This window comes from Cygnus atratus, chromosome 2, assembly GCF_013377495.2.
Source record: "Cygnus atratus isolate AKBS03 ecotype Queensland, Australia chromosome 2, CAtr_DNAZoo_HiC_assembly, whole genome shotgun sequence".
Lineage (NCBI taxonomy): Eukaryota > Metazoa > Chordata > Aves > Anseriformes > Anatidae > Cygnus > Cygnus atratus.
In genome coordinates, this window is record NC_066363.1 from 15,001,641 (window position 1) to 15,018,307 (window position 16,667).

At 40.6% G+C, this 16,667-nt stretch overlaps 1 long non-coding RNA gene across 1 annotated transcript; it reads right to left on the minus strand.

Moving 5' to 3' along the window:
* Positions 1 to 5,851: 5,851 nt before the first annotated feature.
* On the minus strand, positions 5,852 to 7,706 carry LOC118247509 (uncharacterized). Its single transcript, XR_004778463.1, has 3 exons — positions 7,553 to 7,706; positions 7,229 to 7,457; positions 5,852 to 6,625 (listed from the first exon to the last, which is right to left on the minus strand). It is a non-coding gene; the product is annotated as an uncharacterized LOC118247509 (long non-coding RNA).
* Positions 7,707 to 16,667: the final 8,961 nt, after the last annotated feature.

Consider the following 16,667-nt stretch of genomic DNA (forward strand, 5'->3'; position numbering starts at 1 on the left):
ATCTGCTATGTACAGGTGAATGTGCAGAAAAAAGATCAAAATCAATTTGTTGCTTGATGCAGAAGGACCGGATCTGATTGCTTAAATATTGAGTCTTGTGATGGAGGAGCGCGACATCCTCTGCCTAGACAGAGACCTGGTACTGACAATAATACCAAATGTTCATGCCCAAGCAGTGAACAGGGGAGTTGAGGGAATTCCCCAGACATAAATCATCCTATAGTAAAGTAGAAATTGACTCTCCCTTCCTGCTACTCTAATACCACAGGCATGCTGGGGTATGATTTAATCTGTGTTGACCCCAAACTTTTGTAAAGATAAATTTCTGCACATTTTTGGAGAGATCTCATTCACTTGGAGGTAACAGTCGCGGTGGTTGCATGCATGGAAGATGGATGGCTTCTCTGTTGTCTGATCCGCAGAGCAGTTATGCTGTAACCATGCATATTATTGTTCCTGTAATTGCATCCATCATACCTCCTGTAAAAACAAACAAGTGGGCTCCCAAACTCACTTAAAACTAGATAAACAACTGTTCTTTGGCAATGTGACAGATACTTATTGCCTGCGAGTAGCCCATAACTGATAGGAAGGACAAGGATTAGGGTGGATTTGTAAACCATAAATTGTAGAAATCCACTCAGAGTCTCCAAGCCAGACTCTTCCCTTAACTTTGCTTGAGTTATGTCAGGAATAAATCTGTCCTTCTGTTGAAACTCAGTGAAACTTTGTGCAATCTCTTTACTGTGTCAGTCATTTATGTGTTACAAAAGCTAGAGCTTCAGCAAATCTAAGTTAGCTGGTATTTTTTTTTCCTCCTGCTTTGTAGAAGGATGAAATGTCGAATTTTCTGTGGCTCTGTTTTGCTGTATAAAAGGGTACTACATTAAATTCGTTAGAAATAAGTGAAAATGCTGCAGAAATGTGATTTTATCCTTGCTGGTTTTGAAAGAGCTGAAAACAAAAATGCTTCTCCTAATGTATATAGAATATATATCCAAAAAGAATTCAAACTTACACTCATTTTGTTTTTGCCCACAATAATTGAAAATACAAAGCAATTAATCAAGATTAACTAGAAGCAGGGAAAAAAAAAAAAAGGAAAAAAAAAGAGATTTAGCTAACACTCTAAACTGAATTAGTGCATGGGTACACTAATTCAACATTAGAACAGATGTGACATTATTCATCCTAATTTACCTGGCCCATGGGGATTTTGAATGCAGTACCTGGTGACTAGGGGAACCCCGCAGTTTGAGCAGTGCCTTTCTTTGGGGCTATCCTGGCCACACATGCCTATCTGCTAACTCCAACTGCAGCGTGTGCAGGAGCAGATGTGATGCATTTACATCATGCATCTACAGCATACCCAGCAGCTAGCAAGCTTTAGTTGTGCTACCTTAGCATGTCACGGGTGCCCAGGTGGTGCTCTGATCTTCCAGACTTTATTTCTGAATGAGAAAGTCCACACAGGAGCTGAAAGCAATTTAGGTCACGGACAAATGTTAATCGCAGGCAGCTCTGACAGGTGAAGATGATTGCTCCCTCAGCTCTTTGCTGCTCGTCATTTGCCAGTATCTTCTCCTTGGAGTAAGCTGTCCAAAAGACCAAAACCATATTTTTAAAATTGAAAACCAGATTTTTTATTTGAATATAAGCTGAAGGAACAAGCTTCTTACCATGGAGGAAGTCTAGAATGAGATGTAGTAAAAGTGAGAGTTTGTAAATTAACTTCCGCCTGCACCATGTCCAGACAGGGGCTTGCTGGAAGGGGTTACTCTGAACTTCATCAATGTTCTACTAAGTTGCACCAAATTTTGGTACTCCCCCCAAATTTTTTTTTTCTTTATTTTATTTTTTTTCCCTGTAATCTCTGCTGCACCTCTGTTCCCTGCACTTCTTCGTGGTGTCTCGATACTTCTGGCTCTATCCTCCCTTACTGTGTCCCTCATGTTCATCCTGTGCTCCATAAGCCTTCCATGCCCCACCAGGCTCTGTTGTTTTCCCAGAACCTGTCTTCTTCAAGGTTCCTTCTGACCCAGAGCAAAAGAAGCAAGAAGGCTTCTGCCATGTTGCCCTCTTACGGAAACCTGCAATGCAATAACAAATGGTTCCCTTGCAGAACTACAGATGAACTCACAGCAAGCTCACCTCATGAAGGGAGGAGATAGCAAACTCCTCTCACCAGCTCTGGTTCGGTGGTAGCTTGGTTCAGCTACAAACCCCAATAAAAATCCATCTTTACTACCTGTCAGAAACCCAGCTCCTATCTGCGCACCCCACCCTTCAAAGCAGCTGCTGCTCCTCTCCCCGTGTGTCCCTGCAGCCTAAGGGCATCTTTTCCCTCTAGTTTACGGTCAATTCTAGAAGCCCTTGGTTTTGTGCTCCCTGAATGAGATGCTCTGAGAATGACAGCACATTCCTGAAGGTGAGACAACCCATCTGATCTATGTTCACATGGGTTAGGCAGTTTTCACATCATGTTTTCCCTGAGCAGGATGGTTATTTCTGACCACCAGCTGGGAGCCTTTGGGAGCTGCAGCATCTGTAGGTGGCACTGCTACCTCCAGAAGTGGATCTTTGACCTCGGTGAATCTGTATCTAATTTTCCTGCATGTATCCCTGTAAACAAGCATTGCTTTGGTTAATCTGTATCTAATTTTCCTGTATGTCTCCCTGTAAACAAGCATTGTGTTTCAGTTTAACAATGTTCTTAGCAGTGATGAGCGTAAAAGATGGCAATACAGAGGACGACACAACAACATGGTGACAGAAAAAGAAGAAAACCACCTGGAAAATCTGACACATGCTCTGACCATTGGTTCATGTTTTCTGACTTTAAAATAGGACAGGTGGGATTACATACATCTAATGCAACTAGAGGAGACAGTCAAACTAAGTTCATAAATGCAGAAATGGAACAAATGGCAAAGATGTCATAAGGAAAGGGCAGTGTGAGGGCATTAAGAGAAGTAAGAGATTGGAAAGGATGCTGTTTCTCCTCAACTGCAAAGTGGTTGCTACCAAGAGCAGATTTAGTGGCCATTAGCTGCAGCTTCTTTTTCATTTTTTGTACTTTTTTATGGCCTGTGTCACAATAGTTTCTTCTTCTAAGTCATGGAAACTCAGGCTTACAGGCTTATTCCTACTCCAAGGCAAAACACAAATGAATAATGATGCTTTCCAGAAGTAGGGTGTCAGCGCAGATCTAGTTCTGAAATGGATCCAGCTTCTTGGGGAAAATACCAAACAATTCACTTAAGTTTGAGTCTTTGATGTTTCATTGTTTTGAGTTGATAGTTTAACAACAAATAGTTATTTCTTCCTGTGGAAATGTTATTGGGTACAGATCATTTCACACAAAGGGGTTATTCTCCTTTGCCTGTCTTTTCTTTCCTGTGAAACAGTTAACATTGTTATTTGGAAAAAAATCAGCTACATGATGCATTTGAATAGAAGGAAGGAGTGTTGTGACAGCTAGCCGGGGACGTAGCAAGGTGCCTAGTGTGGTTGTTTTATTGTACATTGCTCCTTTTGACTTTTTCTGCAGAGTTCTGTACAAAGACAGCTGCTGCAGATTGAATAATGCATCTTGAGCATATTAGATGTATCGTGCATATTCAGCACTGAAAATAAATATCAGATTCCCATACTATTGCGTATTGTTCAATAAATTTGGCCCATTGTGTGTCATTTTCCTAGTGCGGTTTGTCTCTTCTCTCTTCTGCCACTTAGCATTTTATTTGCCTTTTTTCTCTCTTTAATTTTCAGATATTACAATCATCCCAGTATTGTTCAAATAGAAAAGGGTCTTCTCTTCTTGCAGAGTCTGCAGGTGAACTCTGGAATACAGTTGCTGTTGTCTGATATTTACTTGGATCTGAAACTTCACATCATTCACACCTTAACCGACCACATTTTACAATCAGGAGGCCAAATCCATGGCTGGCACAACTCCACTGAACTCACTGGAGTTGAACTGCTTTATTGAGTTGCCTTGTGAACCTAGATATTTTAAATGGATGTGCTATAGTCCTTGGAATGGAAATATCAATGCTTTTCAATATAGCACAACTTTAACTATAACCCCAACTCCTTTATTGCCTCTAGGGGCATTATGCTAGTTTTATTACTGTGTGGGGAAGGTCTTTTCTCCAATATGCTTCATTAGTCTATGCTGGTAGAGAGGCTGTTCTTTGACTCTATTTCAATTGTAAAATTGGAAGCATCTCTATGACATAACCACTTTATGAGGGTATTTGAAACTGGAACTGTACTTCTGTGAATGAGATCACATCATAGGCATTGACCAGTGTGGTTATTTCATTGCTGGAAATACTTGGGGGAAATCACTTTTGAGAATTTGTTATTTCAAGTGTGTTTCTGTGCTGCATCTCCCACCCACCTGTAAGTTCCAGTCTGGCCTTTAGCTTGTTGGACTCTCCTCTTTCCCCTCCATTCAGTCACCATTAGCTTCAGCTCATACTTCTCTTCGATTTTCCAGTTTCCAAATGAAAACATCTCTCCATGGACCTCTGTATAAGTACATGCATTCACCAGCCTACCACCAAGGTCTCTCATTTCATGTCTCAACTTTAACTCACACCCCTCTGTCATCACCGTCTCCCACTTCTGCCTGTTTTAGCCATGTCTATACCAATGAATAAGGCCCAAGCAGTCATCCACAGTTGTTGATATTGTTAAATGACTAGACTGCTTCTGCCATGCCAGCCATCACTTTTTGTGGATGGAGATATAGAGAACAGGGTGGGATAGAGATTGTTCCCAGTGGGCAACAAGAGTCAAGCAACATTTCCAAGGAGTTCTGATATGTGCACGTGAGCTGTTATGTGTCCCTTGTCATCCTGGCCTGCTTTATATATTAGCAGACATATAGCTGATTTGTAAATGTCTAGAGGATCTGATCATAATTTTCCTGTTCTGACTGAGAGATGATTACCTGGACTGGGACTACCCCATAAGTAACCACTACGTATGCCTAGAGGAGAACTGGAATCTCATTTCAGTTTTAGGCCGCACATGCCTGTGATGAAGGACTGCCTTTTCCCTGCATTTCATACAATGTTAATCCAATGAGTACCAGTATAATACATGATAACAAATAATCCTATTTTAAAGACTTAATTAAAATTACATTTCACCTTTGGAAGAAAGGTTATACCTAGATGTTGTTTATTCCTCTGGCTTTCTTACACATACTTCACTGTATATTAATCTTTACCTCCAGGTGATACATATCCAGAAGTTGATGGATTTTAGAAAATAAGTTTTTCATTAAAAGAAATCACAGCTCAGTTATAAAAATATTTTGAATATTTATTGCTAGTCATAGCTAAAGCCAAATCAATGATAAAACGCAAAGCTGTTGTTGAATGCCTCGTAAGTTGAGCTTTATAAAGTACTTTTTGAATTATTCCATTTTTCGTAAAGATCCCCACATGGTTTGTGTCTGTGTATCCAGACACCTGGACTTCTCTGGATATATTCTAGCAGAGAGAGGAAGTATCTATACCAAAATAACAAGATAAACGAGTTTGCAAAATTATGTAGCTTTTAAAATGTGGCATCTTGAACATATATCTATAAACTCTAAGTAATATCAATACAGTTAATGGCACCCATTCTTTAAAAAATCAAGAAACCGTAGATTATTACACAGGAACATGTGCTCCCCCTCAACACACACACTCACAATTGCACAGACTATTGAAGGGCTGCTCCATGTGGAGGGCTAGCTAATGATAGTAGTAACTATTCAATTACTGATCTTTGAAAAACAGTCTCATCCTAGTGCAAGCTATTTGTTCATATGGACTGCTAGCAATTCTTTGTGTGTATGTTTTTTGGTTGGTTTGCTGCCATGAAGAGCAAGTCTTACTCATTTATTCAACAATCTGTGCAAATTTAACATCATTTGGTTAATGATTTCCCTGCCAAATTCAGAGAGACAATTGTACTTAACTACAAACCTCATTTTAATATCCTATTTAAAAGTCTAATCGAACCATTACTATTTTGCCTTTAATTTGTTGTATCTTTGTGTTGTCTTGGAGATTTTGATGTTGCTTACTTCCAGCTCTATTGATATTTATAACACGGATGGCATTTTTCTAGAAGCATAAGAGGATGGAGAAGTGCTCTCTGATGGGATACAGCTCAGGTTATGAAGGGTCTAAGGGAGACACTTCACTTCTATAAAATGGAGATGCTCTATTAATGACAATATTAAAAGAAAATAATCAGCTAAAACTGGAGTGTATGTTGTGGCAATCATGTTCATGGAATTAGCCATGGAACTTCAGGTTCAAAACGTGAATACTAAACCCAAGAAAAAAAATAAATGTTAACATCTGCAAATAATCCCTTCTAGCAGCAAGAAAAATACATAGATTAATAATAAAAAATGGTGAGTCAACATGCATCCTCAATAAGGCAGTTTGAAAGTAAAATGTTAAAATACCTCTTGTAAAACAGGTCTAGTGTCTAGTTAGTATGGGGGTAGGGTACTGGTTGGCAAACTGCTGCTGAAGAAGGCAGTAGGATCCGGTGCAGGACTTCCCAAATTCTGAAGTTCAAGAGCATGATCATCTCATGTGCCAGGGTCCTGTTAACAAGACAGTTTTGATGCTAAAAATAAGCAAATAAATCATAGAAACATAGAATGGCTTCATCTGGAATCATCTGGTTCCAACCTCTTTTAGTTTAAAACCATTCCTCCTTGTCCTAGCATTATTTGCTGGAACAAAATGTTGTTCCCCATGTTTTTTATAAGCCTCTCTTAAGTATTGAAAAGCTGCAGTGAGGAGCTTTCTCTTCTTCAGGCTGAACATCCCCAACTCTCTCAGCCTTTCTTCACAGGAGAGGTGCTCCAGCCCTCTGATCATCCTCGTGGCCCTCCTCTGGACCTGTTCTAACAGCTCCACATCCTTCTTGTGCTGGGGGCCCCAGACCTGGTTGCAGGACTACAAGTGGGGCCTCACAAGGGCAGAGCAGAGGGGCACAATCACCTCCCTCCCCTGCTGGCCACCCCTCTGTTGATGCACCCCAGGATGCAGTTGGCCTTCAGGGCTGCAAGCACATACTGCTGGCTCATGTCAAGCTTTTCGTCTACCAGAACCCCCAAGTCGTTCTCTACAGGGCTGCTCTCAATGAGTTCTTCTCCCAGTCTGTATTCCCGTCTAGGATTGCCCCGAGCCAGGTGCAGCACCTTGCACTTGGACTTGTTGAACTTCATGCGGTTCACATGGGCCCACTTCTGAAGACTGTCCAGGTCCCTTTGAATGGTATCTCCTCCTTCTGTTGTACTGACTGCACCATTCAGCTTGGTGTTACGTGCAAACTTGCAGAGGGTGCCCTCCATCTTGCTGTCTATGTTGTTGAACAGTACTGGTTCCAGGACAGACCCCTGAAGGACACCGCTCGTCACTGGCCTCCACCTGGACATAGAGACATTAACCACCACTCTCTGGGTGTGGTTTTGCCGAGTCTAATCACAAAATGAGAGATAAGTACAGAATACAGTGATTTTTACCAGTTAAATTCCTTTTTAGTGTTGTAGCAGTAGTCATGGAAAAGACCACAAAGATGTAGGTGAACTACTTCAGTGATGTTATATCCTCTGTATAGTTTACTACGCCATGCTTTACCTCTGTAACAGGAGTAAGGCATCCATTTTCTTATGCACAAGTTGAGTGATGGTTCTGCCGTATTTTATTTCCAGATTAGAGAAAATGTCACTCAATGCTCTTATTTAAATTAGAATGGAGAAAAACATTCCTTTCATGTAATGTAAAAAAAAAAAAAAAAAAAAAGTTAAATCTGTTAAATATCCACTGATGTTCTTATGAGCTTAAAGCAATGCATGCATTGCATCTTGGACTACCACAGTTCATATATCATAACAGGTAACATGCATCAATTTTTAGACTGAAATATTTTGCTTCTCTGCATGGTAGACAATTTCACTAGTCTGTCTGTTACACAGAAGACCCAGGGAAGACTCCTGTAGCCAGGCAGCCAGGACACAGAGGTGCCCTGTGTGCAGCTCAGAGGCCTACTGAAGCATCTCACAGTAAGTGCTAAAGTAGAGGGAGGTATACTGTATCTATACGTGCATACCTGCAAACACAGAGGATTCAGCCTCCTATGGGGAGCTTGGAAATTATTTAGCCATCTGCTCAGCAGATCACTCAGCCCAAATATAAACAATTTGGACAGCACATAAAGGAGATATCTCTTGTTTTCTCTCCCACACACATTCAAAACTAATCTTGAATTTGAGGTCTTTCATTCAAAATTATAGTCCAGGCTACAGTCCCTACTGGGAACTGACATAAAGCATTACCTATAAAAGTGATTAAAGTGTTGGTATCTGCATGTACTTCTGAGCAGCTGGTCTATATTTGATGCATATCTCTGTTCCTGGCTCCATTATAGAAAGGGACAGTACAGAATGAGCTAACTGGCAGAAATCTCTGAGGATTTTCCTTTGATATCAGCAGGAATTTTAGCAGTTTTATTTCTTCTCTGCCTGCGTGGAGAAAATCCTGGCTTGAACCTGCTGTACTTATGGCTGCATTTATCAGTGCTGGAATTTGCCAGGCATTTTGTAGGTGCTCGGGTTCACCCCAGGGAGGAGCGGTTTCTCAGCCCACTGGTGTTGGCAGTCCTGGTGGTAGCACCGGCTTCAGGTCCTTCAGTGCATTTGAGCTGTTTGCTTTTAGGAAAACATGCTTGATTATCTTCTTAACCCTTCACTTCAAGACATTCTTCCTACCAGCTGTTATCCAGTCTTGCAAAATGCTGAGCACTGTCAAATATCACAGGGCTTTAGCTGGACAATTAATTCTTTGCAGTGCTCCTACCACATGCCACCACCAGAGTCAGAGGCTGAACAGCTTTGTCCAAATAGACTTATCCTTCCACTGTGAGGAAATAAAATATTCACAGTAGATTATGTTAGCTCTCTGTCTGAGTTGCTTTATCACATCCAAATAGCTGTCCTATTTTTCACACAAGCCAGCAGCCTCCACAAGTTTCATTACCTGTATCCATCTTAACACTATTTAAACAAAAGGAAGGGCTTTAAAACGTGAGAGAACAAGCCTAGATATTTTCCCATGGGGCACCTCTGAGTTCAACAGTATCTTCGCTTCAATATTTTTTCTGCATCTCTTTCAAGCTAACCACATCCAGATTGTGGACATGCCAGGAAATGCCATTCTGGGGCTAATTTACTGGTACTGAAAATGTTATTTCCAGAACTGTCACTTTCGAAGGGAATTTGAGTATCTACAAGTATTTCAACTGTGAGGATCCTTTTTCTGACATTTGGGATCCATCTGCACTCCAATCCAGCTGGAACCAAATGGGCCCCATCCATCTGTAATCTCCCTGAAACTGTCCAGGACTGTCAAGGAAATTGCACTATGACCACACTGGAACCAGTGTTGGTGTTGGCTGGTACGGTTCAATGCTTTGTGTGGAAAGGGATTTAAATGAGATCATTTCACTACCCTTTTGGTAAATTCCATTGGGAAACAGCTGGAGGCAATGATTTCATTGCCTTATTATTAGTTGTATTCTAGGACACAATAGAAGCAGAAAATAATAGGGGTTGTGTCAGAATTTCAAATTGTTCTCTCCTGCCCAGCATCAGCAGCCCAGGGTCAACAAAATATAGACCAGACGTGAATCCCACAGGCAGGATAAAAATGGAAGGGTGCATCAAATGGGACTCCACAGGGGCTGTTCTTGGCTTGGTATTTTCATTAACAGATGATAGAATAGAGATTATACAGATGATAGAAACACAGAAAGGACTTCAAGAATATTTACTGCAGGGCAGCCCTTGAATGTAAAATAGTCTTGACAAACTGGAGGCCAGAATGTTATTCATCTGGCAGAAGCACTGGGTAATACACCTGGGCAGGGTTGATCATCTGCATTAATACATAATAGGGACCAGACAGCTTGGTAGAGCTGGAGATTACAGCAGATCAGCATCTGAACATGAGTCAATAGCATCAATCTGTTGTATGATGTTCTCCTCCTTTACAGGAATGTGCAAGCAAGCGTAGATGGAAAGACAGGTGAAGCTGTCTTTCACACTCCACACAGCTCAGTTTGGACTCAGCACCAGACTTGCCAGTTTGAGGCACTCCAGGAAAGATGGTGACCAAAGGAAGAGAGGCGAGAGGAAAGGAACTAAGAAAGATCAGAGCTGTAGCAAAACCAACTAATTGGGTGACTGAAGGAACAAATGATGCTTAGTGAACAACAGATAGTGAAGTCTGTTAATATAGTTATTACTTAATATAGTGTTGTGTCTTGGTCATGAAGTAATAGGTTAAATGGTTACAAAGAAAAATGAGTCCAGACATTTAGAAAAAAACTCTGAAATTGTAGAGATAAGAAATAAATAGATCATCTGCTGAGGCAGTGAAATCTCCAGCTGTACAGATCTTTAAAACAAGGGGAACAAACTGATTTCAGATAGGATACAGTTAAAGTGATCTTGCTTTGGAAGCCTCCAACTCTCTGATCTTTCCAATTTCGAGTAGCTTGGCCGTAGTCTCAGCAACAGTCCTGAATAGCAGCTTTCCTGCAGTAAAACTCAAATTAATTGCTGCACGTCAGGTCCAGTCCTAAACCTGTCAGGAAATAGAAACAAAAACAAAAATATAAATATAAATATAAATATAAATATAAATAAATAAAAGAAGTGAATTAAGATTTCAAAAAAAAGGATGATCTTTCAAGAACAGAGAATCTGAGATCAACGGAAGCCGAGGTTGCTATTTATTTTAGAAGAATGAGATAGTCTCTACCTCTACAGAGGCAGAAGGGCAGAGTGGCACCTTCTTCTCTTGCACCTTACATTTCCGTACTTAACCAAGTGCAGACCTGTTTATTTTGCTGAGAAAATACAAGGGCTTTTTAAACCTGTGAAAATAGGATGGCTAGACACTTTCCAGAGCTAACTTCCTGTAAGAGATATTGTTTACTAAGCCAATACTCTCCTTTGCTGTACAAAACCCATTGAAGATTAGTGCTTGTCTTGGACTCAGAGTGTTATTTGGGATCGGTCAGCTGTGAGTCCCCTGGGATGTGTTCTGGCCCTAAAGATTAGCCAAAGCATATCCTGTAAGGAAAATAACTTCCCTACTGAGCAGGACAAAATAACCCAGCCAAACAAACAAAAACTTCATAGCAATCTTCAAATAACTTCCTCAGGGGAGAAAGAAAAGGCTCTATAAACATGACTTTCTGCATGTTCCTGAAAGTCAACAGTTTTCCTTTGTCAGGTGAAGATGTGTCATTTGGTGAGTCGGGTAAAATGCAGCTACATTGCCTTGATGGCACCTGGACCAGGTGACAGTGCAAGCTGTTTTGGAGTGCACTGGGGACATGGTGAAAGAAAAAAATTCAATTTACATGCAGAGATCCTTAGTCAGGTTCTTATTTGGAAAAATCAGGCCTGAAAGAGCCAGGAACTACAGGAGGACCCTGCTCCCAAAAGAAAAAAAATAATCCCAAATAAATAATTCATGTCCCTTATTAAACTACATCGATAATGAATGACAGTCAGTGCCTTACAGATGGGATCTGCAAGAGGAAATTATTCCTGCAATCCACTGATGCTTCTCCTTTGGAGGGCTGCTGATTTGTTTAGATTTGTCATTTACATATTTCCAGCCCTTCAACTCTTATGTGAATTGCCAGCTCTACCTCCTCTTTGCCCACAGCTGGCGGTCCACCTCTAAGCTGCGTGAAAAAAATTTGCCCTCCCACAAGTACACTGTTTTGGTTTTTGTATAGGCAGTGATAAGTGTCGAGTGTAAAAGACTCTTTGATAATTTAATTCACTTTGCTGAATTATGATTCTGCATGCACCATTAGTTCAATCACAAACCAGCTACACTAAGAATTAGGTCTGTTTTGCAACATGAGGCAGACAAGGCTGTTCAGTGGAGCAGTCAAGGGTGTTTAATGTTACATTTGTTGTTGAGTTTGAAAACAAACACATGTGCACTGATGTACAGCAATCTGAAAGTCCCATGCAGATGTAACAGCAGTGGCATCTTGGGGATCCTGGGCTTCTGTTCAGAGATGGAAGTGACGGAGTGACAGCAACACTGAGTGGGAGTCTTCCATAGCTGTGCAAGTTGTACCAAGCAGGAGCTGTGGGCAAAGTGGCTTTCCCTGACTTCGTAGGATATCAGAGGATTCAAAAGTGAAAAACTGGAGCTTCCATTTTTAGGAGATATCTGAAGAGCAGCGGGTTTAGATGAAGAGTATGAGCAAGAGCAGTTTAGGTGGGACATCACTCATCTGAATGCAGGCTTGAAATTTTTGAAAGAGGAAATTCCATGTCACTAGGTTACATTTAGTATTGAATTCTGATCAACTTTTCCTTCTAATAACATTTCCCTTGACCTTAGTAGGGCAATTTGTGTCAGAGAGGTAATCTCAACTTCTCCCTCATCACTTCTCCCTCATCACTCTTTCACACCACATTTTAACACTTACTTACGAGAGGTTGGCTGGGAAACCATAACCAAACACCACCTAACTGTGGCTGAGTGCCAGCCTACAGCTACAGTCTAATGCATATATTGCTTAAGAACCTCTCCAATATTTATTTTGGAGAGAATCATCCTGATACTTTCAAAATTAAGTGGTAAAAGATTTAGCATACTCTCTTCTACTTTCCTCTTGGAGCCAGAATTTTCAAAAGGAAGTCCCCAGTCAGAAAAGTGTTCTTGTCAGGGAAATCACTTTTAACCTCTAGTATGTTGTTCACTTATGCTGCTAAAACACAGGCTGGTCAAGGGGGCAAGTCAATAACTATTCTTGAAGAGAGCTGCATGACATGGAGAGGGGTGAGAATTCAGTGATGACAGTTCAGTTATCTCAGCACTCCCCTTATGACAGAAATGGCACAAAGCCATTTTGGCTGATAGGAAAAGGTAAAGTCACCCCACTCGATAACCTAGGACAACACTAAAAAAATGAAAATGTTGCCATTTACATATGACCAAGGACAGTGAAGGAATTTTTGGTGGTAAATTTTATATCTCTTTTGTTTTCCCAGTCAATGGTGAAACAGACAGTTTAAATTGCTGGATATATATACAAGCAAGAATTTAAGTCACTGTTTGACATACCTTTTCTTAACATAAACAAGAAAATACCTCACTACCCTAAAGGCTAGTGAGCCTGTAGAGCCTTGTGTTTTCCTGCTTTTCCTATAGCACAGTTTATAGATTTGAGTTGCTTCATCCAGCACATCCACCACCTGTAATGTCCAAGGACCTGCTCCAAAATCTATTGAAGTATGTACAAGATCTTTAGATTAGGCCCCAAATATTAAACAGATATTAATTGATTTTTTGTTGTTCCAGATAACGACCTCTTTCCTATCACAAGGTGGTATAGATTTCAGTTCTATCATTATTTTCTAATATTTACATTATAATAGTAGCTTGAGGTCCCAGTCAGATGCTGCCTTGTGCTAGGCTCTGCACGCATATGCCAGAAGCAAAGTCCCTGCCCCAAAGAGCTTATTGCCAATGACATTATCACAGAAGTTTCTTATTGGCATGTTTTTATGTTGTAGGCTTTCATTACACTAAGAAGGCAATAAACCTATGATCTCCATACTATTTATGGATTGGTTCATTACATTTCTTTTAAAAAGCAATATAAGTGTCTAAACTCCTATAAATACATCAGCATTGCTGCTTATCTTGCTTGTTAAACTGGCAGTTTTGTAACCTCAAGACACTGCAGCTGTGTAATCTTTCACATCTATTTGGCACAAGAACCGTGTTTTTTTTTTCTCTCCCTGGTTTCCATGTATGAAAAGGTGCTTTGATACACTGCTTGTAAACAAACTGTAACTGCTACTGATTGCAAATATATCGGCTTATCCTTAGAAATGCCGGGCTGTAAGGCAAGATAGGAATTTCTGTAGTCATCTGGTATTCCGATCATCAGTGAAAACTAGCCATATAACAACAAAAACATTCTTGTCTTCAGTCATGAATCAAAATCTCTGTCATGATGGAAGTCCACTGGCAAATCCTTGAGAAGGAGATGCTTTAAAATATTCAGAGTTTTCAAGCACTGATGCATCCAAAGACAAGAAGTCTAATCCACATTTCCTCTGATGTTGCTGCATTTGCCATGTCTCAGATGAGAGAAGACAGTGGAGTTCCTAGTCTGAATGAAAATGTCTATGGATTTTATTATCCTTTGCAGGGATTTTTTTTTTTTTTTTTTTTTTGTGCTGGACTTAACATGGTATGTCTGGCAGTTATGTGCAGCTGCAGTGAGGTTGGTGGCAGAAGAAATAAGAGTTCATTTTTACAGCTTAGTAGCTGTTTATTTTTTCTCTTTAGAAGTTTAGTTTTCACATAAAATAACAAAATGAAAAACCAACTCCTTTTAGTTACAAGCAACTTTATGAACTACACGTCATGAAAGATCTCTTATACTAGGCTGCATAAGTAAGGACCCACTCCAGAAAAGCCATCAAACTCACACTGCCAGGGGGGCAACATACCTGAGATCAGAGTCCAGCCCAGGGAATGCTGAGCTCCTGGGGAGATCCGCCAAGCTGGCCTGAAAAGCTGTCCCTGAGAAGAACCTGGATTGCTGGCTGCAAATTGCTCATGATGCCTCGAAAGTTTAAGCAGCAGCAGCTCTCTGTATGAGCACAACTTTCTGTCAAAACTGCATGAATCTCATCAGGATGGATGTCAGCTAAACTGATTTTGAAGAACAGCACTGTTGGCTACAACCATTGATAATTGACCTCTTGGAAACTGCAGGCAGTGCGCTACACATGCATACATCCTGTCCCAGCTGCACAAATCATATCTGGAGTGTACCCTTTGGGGAGCAGGGAGGTAAGGAGGAGAGAAGGAGACAGAAAAGAAAAGAAAAAAAACTTAATTCCATAATGTTTTCCAGAGTTGACACTGGTTTTCATTATCTGCTATGTTTCATGCCTGACTTTTACTCTGAGACATTTGATTTGCATCATCGTAGTTAATTCTGTAGGCCACAGTACGCTTTGGCATCTTTGCTGTTTTAGGAGCCCAAGCAGTTCTTTCTTTTTTTTGTCTGCTTTTAGCAAGAAAAAACTCTCATTTTCTACAAAGCCCATACTTAATGAGTAATAAGCAATGACACCTTCACTGTGGTGAACTTAGGAAATTAACTCTTAAAACCCTAATTTGCTTCTGTAAATCCATTAAGCAGCCTGGCCTCACCTTATTGCCTTACCTCAAAGAGAACTACAGCCACTGGTCCTTTTTGCCCACTGCCCACCCTACAGAGCACTAGGAGAAAGTTGTGCAATGCACTGTGTGGTTGTGCTGTAAGGAAAACTGCACAGTGCATCTGGTTGCCTGTGGACTAAGCAGAAAGGGAGACACTGTGCTGGGTAATACTGTGCTGATCTCCAGAGTCGGAGGCCAGCCCTTGTCCAGGCAGCAGCATCTTTTCTGCTTCACATAAGGAGGGGATGGAAGAAGGGGGTAGATTATGCCTGGTTACGGACTTATGATGCAGCCAGGATGTGGTTCTGAGTTCATGACATACATCTGGACATTCAAACTTGATAAAGACTCAAGGGTTAATTCTTTTTTCTCTTCTCACTATGGTATGTACTTGTTTTTCTTTTGCTGTAACAACCTGCCTATGCTTGCTTGGAGTTGGACCCCCTGCCCCTGGGAAGGCTAATCCATACATTGATGCCTCTCCACATTAACTCCTTCTTTAAAACGGAAGGAGAAAAAGTTTACCACGACTAACTTGGATCTTGGAATAGCAGGTGGCAATTTAATTGGAAGATGTAAGCTGCTTACTACTAATTTGCATGATTATAAGATTTTGTAATTGCTCTGTAAAAGTTAATTCGGCATTGGGTTTAGTGAAACTCAACTACGTTAGCATGATATTGATGTGTGTCTGAAATTTGCAGTTGATGTTTGATATGTTTCCTGCTGAAAGACCAAAGGGAAGTTTTGAGCGGGTTATTTTTAAATATATACATGTGCACACAGAGAGGTGAATCTCATTGTAATGACCCCCATGGGGCATGGATAAATGCGTGTTGTATCAAGGAGTTCACTGAAGCAGGAGTTGGCAATTTGTTCCTTCAAAGTAATGAGGAAATATCTGGTTTGAACTGAATATCAATATCTAGTAATTTTAATGAAGATTACCTCATTGATTAACATTTAACCTGCATTTTTAAAATAATAATAATAATAATAAAAAGTTTAAGAATAAAATGTACACTTAAAAGCTAAATATAGATTGCACTGAGGAAAGTGAGAAAAAATATGATTTTGTATTTAGGTCAACCGTGCATTAGTGTTTGCTCTTACACAACTAATTAGGAAGAAAAAATAGCTTTTGTTTTTGGGCATGCACAGAGGGGAGTCTGAAGCAGAGCTTATCCTAGTGCCCCTTGACTCTGTGTGTTTGTGTACCTGCCTGCCTCCTCCCTGCGTATCTTGTGGGCTGCTGTGTATAAAAGGTTTCTTCTGTGCAGAGCAGCTCCCTGTTAAAGGTTTCAGGGCAGGGCTGCAGGAGTGAGGAGCCATGCTGTGCTGAGGAGGGGGATTAGC